Source organism: Monodelphis domestica, chromosome 4, assembly GCF_027887165.1.
Source record: "Monodelphis domestica isolate mMonDom1 chromosome 4, mMonDom1.pri, whole genome shotgun sequence".
NCBI lineage: Eukaryota > Metazoa > Chordata > Mammalia > Didelphimorphia > Didelphidae > Monodelphis > Monodelphis domestica.
The window spans coordinates 347581738-347592450 of record NC_077230.1 but is presented as its reverse complement, the minus strand read 5'-3'; the positions used below and the strand labels follow the sequence as shown (position 1 = coordinate 347592450).

General features: G+C 39.0%; 1 long non-coding RNA gene across 1 annotated transcript; it reads right to left on the bottom strand.

Moving 5' to 3' along the window:
- Positions 1–1256: 1256 nt before the first annotated feature.
- Positions 1257–10019, bottom strand: LOC130453842 (uncharacterized). Its single transcript, XR_008911443.1, has 3 exons — positions 9708–10019; positions 3958–4147; positions 1257–1748 (listed from the first exon to the last, which is right to left on the bottom strand). It is a non-coding gene; the product is annotated as an uncharacterized LOC130453842 (long non-coding RNA).
- Between the last annotated feature and the right edge of the window lie 694 nt (positions 10020–10713).

Sequence of the window (10713 nt, the reverse complement as noted above, 5' to 3'; positions counted from 1 at the left end):
TATCTTCCAATTTTCCCAGCAGTTTTTATCAAATAGTGGATTTTTGTCCCAAAAGCTGGGATCTTTGGGTTTATCATAGACTGTCTTGCTGAGATTATTTACCCCAAGTCTATTCCATTGATCCTCCCTTCTGACTCTTAGCCAGTACCATATTGTTTTGATGACCACTGCTTTATAGTATAGTTTGAGATCTGGGACTGCAAGGCCACCTTCCTTCCCATTTTTTCATTATTTCCCTGAATATCCTTGATCTTTTGTTCTTCCAAATGAACTTTGTTATGGTTTTTACTAATTCAGTAAAAAAAGTTTTTTGGTAGTTCAATGGGTATGGCACTAAATAAGTAAATTAATTTGGGCAGGATTGTCATTTTTATTATGTTAGCTCGTCCTACCTGTGAGCAATCGATGTTTTTCCAATTGTTTAGATCTAGTTTTAATTGTGTGGAGAGTGTTTTGTAGTTCCTGTGTTTGTCTTATCAGATAGATTCCTAAGTGTTTTATATTGTCTTCGGCGATTTTAAATGGAATTTCTCTTTTTAATTCTTGCTGCTGAGATGTGTTGGAAATATTTAAAAATGCTGATGACTTATGTGGGTTTATTTTATATCCTGCAACTTTGCTAAAGTTATTGATTATTTCGACTAGCTTTTTAGTTGATTCTCTTGGATTCTTTAAGTAAACCATTATATCATCTGCAAAGAGTGATAGCTTGGTCTCCTCATTGACAATTTTAATACCCTCAATTTCTTTTTCTTCTCTAATTGCTACTGCTAGTGTTTCTAGAACAATGTTAAATAATAGAGGTGATAATGGGCATCTTCATTTCACTACTGATCTTATTGGGAAGACAATAAGCATTTTTAAAAGTACCTACTATGTGCAAATCACTGTGGCTATGCTCTGAAGCCACCTCCAACCTGCTCTCAATAGCCAGTTGTTAAAATTTTATTTTCTTTTTAAAAAACTCTTATTTTCTCTCTTAGAAATAATACTAAGAAGAAGCTAGGTAGCTCAGTGGATAGAGTTAGGATTGGAGTCTCGAGGTCCTGGGTTCAAATATGGACCCAGACAATTCCTAGCTGTGTGGCCCCGAGCAAGTCACTTAACCTCAATTGCCTACCCCTTACCACTCTTCTGTCTTGGAACTGACACTTAGTATTGCTTTAAAAAAAAAACAACCCTTACCTTATATCTTAGAATTAATCCTCGGTATTGTTTCCAAGGCAGAAGAGGGGTAAGGACTAGGTACTGGGGTAAGTGATTTTTCCAGACTCACACAACTAGGAATTGTCTGAGGTCAAATTTGAAACCAGGATTTCTTATCTCTCTGTCCACTGAGCCACCTAGCTGACCCTTGTCAAATTTTCAGTGTGAGTATTTCAACCTCAAAACTCATCAATTGTTTAAATCAGAGCTTGTTTATTATTTTGTTATTATTTTGTTGATTGCCTAGACTTTAGAAAGTGTTCATAATGCAAATTAAACTTAAAAATGCGTATAGATTCTCCCCTCAGCCTTCAAGCTGGTTGTTAAACATTTATCATGAAACATATTGTTTGAGATCAGCAGGAGTGCAGTAGAAGGCTCAGGGAAAGAAGTCATCTCCCCACTGGAGGCCTGGTGACAACAAGCCAATATATCCTCACTCAACTTTCCATCTGTAGCTCTGTGTGGCCCAATCTCTTTGGAACAAGAGGCCTCTTTGCTGAGTACCCAATGGTGTCCCTTCAACTTGGCAGATTACTTTTCTGAAATGTAAGGGTTAAATTTAATGGTTGGACAATAATTTTATGAAACTATGTGGTCACCAATATTTATTATATCTTGAGTCAGAAATTTATTTACAAATATATACAAATGTAGAAGAAAAAATAAAGAAGAGAAATGTGAGGGAGTTAGAGATGTTTTCTATCCTATCTTAATCCAGGCAGAGATTAATTAGCTCTCAATCAGGAAGACTGGCAGTGAGTAACCGCACAGCCTCCTCCAAGATGGAAGCTAGTCTCTCCAAAAACTGTGAAAGGAGTCAGTCTTTCACTCACCCCACGAACTAGTCCAGGAGTCAAAGTCCAAGTTGAAGCTGAGCTCCAAGGCCATGATCCAAACTGGTCTCCAGTGAAGCTCCTTTGAAGACTCTCTCTAGTCAGGAGACTATCTCCAAAAGACTGCCCCAAGCAAAGGATTCATGACTTTTATGGGGCTAGCACTGCACAGGGGTCAGTGTTTGTGGGAACCATTTCTCACCTTCTGGAGGGGTGAACTCTTATCAAAGGCTTCTGAAGGTGTCAACTCTGATCATTGGATTCACAAGTTTCTGGAGTTGTCACCTATTGTAGTAAGTGACTTGCGAACTCCTCCATCTAGTTCAAATTTTTGTCGCTTCAATCCAAAAGTGGACAAAGGAGAGTTAATCCTGTCTTCACAATCTAGTGAGGGACTAAGTAGGGGTACTTAAGTTATTGTTTACCAAAGTGTTAACTCAAATTAGGCAAAGAGAATAAAGGATTCCCTTTTCAGGAGTGTAAACTCAGAAAAGGGAACAAAGAATTCCCTTTCACAGTACTGTTTTCCCCCATGAAATTATAAACTTCTTGAGGGCAGGGACTGCCTTTCTTTTCCTTATGTATATTCTTGGCACAATGCCTGGCATGTAGTAAGTACTTAATAAATATTTATTGAATAACAGTAATAACTGATATTTGTATAGCTCTTCAAGGTTTGCTAAGCTCTTTGCCTCTATTATCTCATTTGAGTCTTACCATACCCATGGCTAAGGAGAATATACAGATGAAATGAAGATTAGGTAAGTATCCAAGTGGTTAGAGTGCCAGATTTGGAGATAGGAGTTCCAGAGTTCAAATGTGACCTCAGACACTTCCTAGCAGTGTGACTTTGGACAAGTCACTTAATCCCCAATAGCCTAGCCTTTACCTCTCCTCTGCCTTGGAACCAAAGCACAGTATTAATTCTAAGGTGAAAGGAAAGAAGTGTTTGTTTTTTGTTTTTAAGTATTACTTTGGCAGCTATGTGGAGGATGGATTGGAGAAGGAATTTACTTGTGTAAGACCACATGGCTCTAAGTATTGGAGCCAGAGGTCAGAGCACAACAGCCCAGAATATCAGAGCTGAAAGGATTCGTGGAGGCCCCAAATCTCCTGCCATCTTCCAAACTCATTGTTATTTCCACTGCACTTTACCGTCTCTCAAAAGTCTGTGGCAGAATCATGTCCACCTTGGCTTGACAGGGAGGGAGAACTCACAGATGTAGCCACACAAGGTGGATGAATCCAAGAGAAGGAAGAAAACTTGCTTTCAGAAACCACACACCAGCACCAGTCAGATGCCCTCCTAGCCCCTCATCACCTTATCAGCTTGAATTTAGGGACTGTGATGAAGGCTAAGAAAGAGAACCAGGGCAGAAATCTGGGGCCCTGAGTCTGAGTCTCACGTCTGGGCCAGGGTTGCTGGTGGAGAGGCAGAGGCACTTGTGGGTACAGGAAAGCCATTGTGACTTGTATAGTAGCTCTCTATTGTGCCCAGGGACCCTGGCACTTCACTGGTGAGTCATAGCTGCCCAGCCCTATTCCTCCATTCAAGGCAGGGGCCAGAAGCTATGATGGCTCAACAGGACAGGAGCAGGTCTCAGAGTGGGGGCAGGGCTGGAAGGACTGGGCAGGAATTCACCAGGGCAACTCAGGACATGGCCATGAATCTCCCTGCTGAGTTCTGACATTGTTTAGAACACAGCCCTGGGACAGAGTGCAGTTCTCTGGGTGAGGAATCAAGAGAATCAAGTTCAAGGCCTGGTTCTGTTAGAGCCTCCCTTTTGGAAACATCACTGCTCTTTTGGCCTCAGTTTCTTCCTTTGCAAAATGAGGATAGTTTTTTTTTTCCTGACCAGATTCCCTCAACTATATTAACTATATTAATACTAGATGTTGAAGAGCATATACTGACCTGCTCTGATAGAATTCTTCCTTAGAAGCCCCTTAGATAAATGAACTAGCACAGGCAGCAACCCCTCTGGAGCTTCTTCCTTGACTGTCATTTTCATTGGTGAGTCAGGTCCTGTTGTGGGGTACTAAAGTTGAGTCCCTGGGGCTCAGGAAGGGTACCTTTTGCAAGAATGCAAGACTCCAAAATTTAGCTTAAAAATAAAAGGAGAAATTTATCAATTTAGAAAGTAGTATTGGGAATGGCCAGAAGGATAGTATAGGTGGAACAACAAGATGAAAGGCTGTTCCCAGAATCCATCAATTCTGGGGATTATATACTCTTTTTTTTTTTTTTTTAGGCAATGGGGGTTAAGTGACTTGCCCAGGGTCACACATCTGGGAAGTGTCTGAGGCCAGATTTGAACCTAGGACCTCCCATCTCTAGGCCTGACTCTCAATCCACTGAGCTACCCAACTGCCCCCTGATTATATACTCTTTACAACAATGGGGACGTGATGCTGTGTCATGGTAAGGAGGTGATTCTAGAGTGGTAAATACTCAGGCATTGGGGAGTGGGGTGGGGTTTGGTCATCTGACTAGAGTCTGCCTGAAGACCGACACTCATAGTTTAGGGGACAGATGGATGTCTGCGATACAGCCCGATGGTATCGAGGTGTAGCCTGGAAGTGAATCTCTATGTCCATCTCAAATGTAAAGGACAGTCCAAGGATGACAATTCTCTCAGGGTCTTTTAGAAGTTATCAGATGTTCTTGGGTTAGGAGTCACAAGAACAGAAGGGAACAAAGGAATTCCCCTGCTTACAGTTTGCCTGAGTTTGGGGGTACGATGCCCATGCCAGTCCCTAGCAAGTTACTGGTCATGACTTCCTGCAGGATTCTAGGAGTAGTCTTGAGGGATTGTGGCTTCTAACTCTGTGGCTCATGAGCCCCCATTGGCATGCTTCCTAAGACCAATCAAGCAGTTGATATCAATTAACAAAAGTAGTTGTTATAGAAATAAGTCTAACTACAACTCCCCCACAATTTGGGGTGTTATTTTTCTCCCATACATACAATATCCTTGAGGAGAATGGGTTTGGACTTAAAGCACAAAGGTAGCCAGTCATACATACACACATATAAAATATATACTGTTGAAGAGAACCTCCAAAATCTGGGTCCTAGAAGGGGTTTTCCTCTTTGTGTTGTCAATCTGAAAAATAACCAGAACTAAAAGATCAATTATAGAATACCTCTTTAATCAGGATGAGGGAGATAATGCTCAAAGTCACCACACAGAGATAGCTCTGGGAGCTCAGGAAAGACATCAGTTATGGGAATTTCCACTGAACTAAAAAACTTGGATCACATAAATACTTTAGGGAGTATATGGAAGGAAGGACAACTGGCTGGTTATGTGGTTATAGCTTAGGAAAGAAGATGTAGCCAGAGGCTAGGATGTCTGGGAGAAGCCTAGATAGAATAGTAGAAATAAAGAACTCAAAAAGGGGACTTAAGATTTGATTATATCCCTAATTCTCTCTTCGGTGATCATAGGGCAATTGAGCGCTTAGTATCTTCTTGCAAATTCAGTTCCTCAGCTTATGAAAAAGAATGCTATCCACCTCCAGAGAAAACTGTTGGAGTAGAAATCCAGATGAAAACACATAGTTTGTCACTTGTTTATTTGGGGTACATGTTTTGGGGCTTGGGTTCTATAAGATAATTAATTTACAAAAATGAATGAAATTGTAATATAGGACCAGAAATGAGGTCACCTATACTTACAATGGGGTACTAGAGAGAGAGGGGTGTGAAGGAGCTAGAGAAATGGAGAGAGGGAAGAGATTGATCCTCCCCTCTCTTCCCCTTGGGGAAGGTAATACAAACTGTCTTCTAGAGGGACAGAATATGTCTCCTCAGAAATTGGGTTGAATATGGAGGTTAAGGAAAGGAGAATAATGATCAGTAAGGGTACATGGAAAACCAAATCAAAAATTAATTGGAAATTAAATAATATGATACTCCAAAATCGGTTAGAGAACAAATCATTGAAACAATTAATAATTTCATCGAAGAAAATTACAATGGTGAGACATCCTTTCAAACCTTATGCGATGCAGCCAAAGCAGTAATCAGAGGTAAATTCATATCCCTGAGTGCATATATTAACAAACTAGGGAGGTCAGAGATCAATGAATTGGAAATGCAAATAAAAAAACTTGAAAGCGAACAAATTAAAAACCCCCAGAAGAAAACCAAACTAGAGATCCTAAAAATTAAGGGAGAAATGAATAAAATTGAAGGTGATAGAACTATTAAACTAATAAATAAGACTAGAAACTGGTACTTTGAAAAAACAAACAAAATAGACAAAGTACTGATCAATCTAATTAAAAAAAGGAAAGAAGAAAAGCAAATTAACAGCATCAAAGATGAAAAGGGGGACATCACCTCTAATGAAGAGGAAATCAAGGCAATCATTGAAAATTACTTTGCCCAATTATATGGCAATAAATATACTAATCTAGGCGATATGGATGAATATATACAAAAATATAAACTGCCTAGAATAACAGAAGAAGAAATAGAATTCTTAAATAATCCCATATCAGAAAATGAAATCCAGCAGGCCATCAAAGAACTCCCTAAGAAAAAAACCCCAGGACCTGATGGATTCACAAGTGAATTCTATCAAACATTCAAAGAACAATTAATCCCAATACTATACAAACTATTTGACATAATAAGCAAGGAGGGAGTTCTACCAAACTCCTTTTATGACACAAACATGGTACTGATTCCAAAACCAGGCAGGTCAAAAACAGAGAAAGAAAATTATAGACCAATCTCCCTAATGAATATAGATGCAAAAATCTTAAATAGGATACTAGCAAAAAGACTCCAGCAAGTGATCAGAAGGGTCATCCACCATGATCAAGGGTCATCCACCATGATCAAGTAAGATTTATACCAGGGATGCAGGGCTGGTTCAATATTAGGAAAACCATCCACATAATTGACCATATCAACAAGCAAACCAATAAAAATCACATGATTATTTCAATAGACGCAGAAAAAGCCTTTGATAAAATACAACACTCATTCCTATTAAAAACACTAGAAAGCACAGGAATAGAAGGGTCGTTCCTAAAAATAATAAACAGTATATATCTAAAACCATCAGCCAACATCATCTGCAATGGGGATAAACTAGATGCATTCCCAATAAGATCAGGAGTGAAACAAGGATGCCCACTATCACCTCTATTATTTGACATAGTACTAGAAACACTAGCAGTAGCAATTAGAGAAGAAAAAGAAATTGAAAGCATTAAAATAGGCAAGGAGGAGACCAAGTTATTTCTCTTTGTGGATGACATGATGGTCTACTTAAAGAATCCTAGAGATTCAACCAAAAAGCTAATCGAAATAATCAACAACTTTAGCAAAGTTGAAGGATACAAAATAAACCTGCATAAGTCATCAGCATTTCTATATATTTCCAACACAGCTCAGCAGCAAAAACTAGAAAGAGAAATCCCATTCAAAATCACCTTAGACAAAATAAAATACCTAGGAATCTATCTCTCGAGACAAACACAGGAACTATATTAACACAACTAAACACACAACTAAAACTAGACTTGAGCAACTGGCAAAATATTAACTGTTCATGGGTAGGACAAGCCAATATAATAAAAATGAACATCCTACCCAAACTTATTTATCTATTTAGTGTCATATCCATTGAACTTCTAAAAAATTTCTTCACTGATTTAGAAAAAACCATAACAAAGTTCATTTGGAAGAACAAAGGATCAAGGATATCCAGGGAAATCATGAAAAACAAAATACAAAGGAAGGGGGCTTGCAGTCCCAGATCTCAAACAATATTACAAAGCAGCAGTCATCAAAACAATTTGGTACTGGCTAAGAGACAGAAAGGAGGATCAGTGTGGAATAGACTTGGGGCAAGTAACCTCAGCAAGACAGTATATGATAACCCAAAGATCCCAGCTTTTGGGACAAAAATCCACTATTTGATAAAAACTGCTGGGAAAATTGGAAGGCAGTGTGGGAGAGATTAGGTTTGGATCAACACCTCACACCCTACACCAAGATAAATTCAAAATGGGTGAATGACTTGAACATAAAGAAGGAAACTATAAGAAAATTAGGTGAACACAGAATAGTATACATGTCAGACCTTTGGGAAGGGAAAGATTTTAAAACCAAGCAAGATTTAGAAAGAGTCACAAAATGTAAAATAAATAATTTTGACTACATCAAATTAAAAATCTTTTGTACAAACAAAACCAATGTAACTAAAATCAGAAGGGAAGGAAAAAATTGGGAAATAATCTTCATAAAAACCTCTGACAAAGGTTTAATTACTCAAATTTACAAAGAGCTAAATCAATTGTACAAAAAATCAAGCCATTCTCCAGTTGATAAATGGGCAAGGGACATGAATAGTTTTCAGATAAAGAAATCAAAACTATTAATAAGCACATGAAAAAGTGTTCTAAATCTCTTATAATCAGAGAGATGCAAATCAAAACAACTCTGAGGTATCACCTCACACCTAACAGATTGGCTAACATGACAGCAAAGGAAAGTAATGAATGCTGAAGGGGATGTGGCAAAGTAGGGACATTGATTCATTGCTGGTGGGGTTGTGAACTGATTCAACCATTCTGGAGGGCAATTTGGAATTATGCCTAAAGGTTGATAAAAGACTGTCTGCCCTTTGATCCAGCCATAGCACTGCTGGGTTTGTACCCCAAAGAGATAATAAGGAAAAAGGCTTGTACAAGAATATTTTTGGTTGTGCTTTTTGTGGTGGCCAAAAATTGGAAAATGAGGGGATGCCCTTCAATTGGAGAATGGCTGAACAAATTGTGGTATATGTTGGTGATGGAATATTATTGTGCTAAAAGGAATAATAAAGTGGAGGAATTCCATGTGAACTGGAATGACCTCCAGGAATTGATGCAGAGTAAAAGAAGAACCAGGAAAACATTGTACACAGAGACTGATACACTGTGGCACAATCGAATGTAATGGACTTCTCCATTAGTGGCAATGCAGTGATCCTGAACAATCTGCAGGGATCTAGGAGAAAAAAACACTATCCACAAGCAGAGGACAAACTGTGAGAGTAAAAACACCAAGGAAAAGCAACTGCTTGACTACAGGGGTTGAGGGGACATGTCTGAGGAGAGACTCTAAATGAACACTCTAATGCAAATACCAACAACATGGAAATGGGTTCGAATCAAGAACACATGTGAAACCCAGTGGAATCGTGCGTTGTCTATGGCGGGGGGGTGGGGGGGGCGGGAGGAAAAGAAAATGATCTTTGTCTCCAATGAATAATGCTTTGAAATGACCAAATAAAATATTGTTAAAAAAAAAAAACGGGAAAGGAGAAGGTCCTGGATAATTAATCCACTGCCTCCCACCTTGATCCCAGTTGTTGTTGAAGGGCAGAACAATTCTCCTGTCCCTGGATTTCCCTATCTCCCAACTGCCACCTTTCTCTCTTTTAGATCTGAGTCACTCTACAACCTGGTTTGGAGCGAACTCCCCTCCTATGGGAGAAATGTACAATTTCCCCCAAAACTTCAGGCCCCTTCAGTGATATTAGAAAGCAGACCTGATCTAAAAAGATAACTTTTTATTCTAGGGGACACACAAGGCAGGGAAAATGGGGTGGTTGAATGAGGAAAGTAGGAATTGGGAATTCAAATAAACTAACAACTGACCTCCCCCCAAATTTGAGGGTTTGGGCTGTCTGCCTGACCCTCTTTTGGTCAGTTGTTGAAGTTGTCTTTTCTCCTAGGCTAATCTAGTTGTAAAATGAAGTTCAAGGACAATTTTGGGAAGAGAGAGAGTCTTCTTTAGTAGATGACTTTCCACAAAGTCCCAATCTACACGTATCATCTTCTGCTGGAACCAGAGGAATTTGGGGTTCACTGGAGGATGATCAATGTCTAGAGAGGTTCTCCATCTCAGAGGTTTCCTCTCAGACCATCCACTCCAGGAGGGCCTCCAAGAAGAAGTGAAGTAACTGCTTTGAATCCTCTCAGCTGTTCTGTTCCTTTTTTGGAATCTTGGGTCTTCCTTGCCCTTCCCTCGCTTGGGTTGATCTTTTGCATGTTGGATCTGCTTTTTCTCTCTTACAATATGGAAATTTAAAATAATTAAAATTAAAAATTTTTAATTTAAAAAATGTTGTTAGATGAATAACTGTGAACAACTAAGCTATTCTGAGTTGGATGAATATTCAGATCATCTACAAAGGACCTATGAAGAAAGATGATATCCACCTCCAGAGAAAGAATGGATATATGGAAGTATAGGTTGTAGCGTTTCACATGTATATCTCTAGCAAATGTTGGCTTTCTTTGTTGGTGTGGGGTTGGAAGGGAAGAAGAGAGATATCTCCAAACTCAAAATATAACCCAAAACTAAATAAAATTAATATTTTAAAGAATAATAATCAATAAACACTTATTAAATGCCTAAAAAAAATTCAGTTCCTCAAGAGAGGTTCAACATACAGGAATCAGATAAGACCTATTCATATTCAATTTGGCCTGTTCAGTCTGGGATAAGAGTCAATCTGGGGGATTCTAGAAGACAAGTTATTGGGTTCTAGGGCTAGACTGGGGGTTGTAGTGTTGGGGGGGTACTAAAGTTGAACCCCCAGAGATTGGGAAGGATACCTTTTGCAAGAATGTAAGACTCCAAAACTTAGCTTAAAAATAA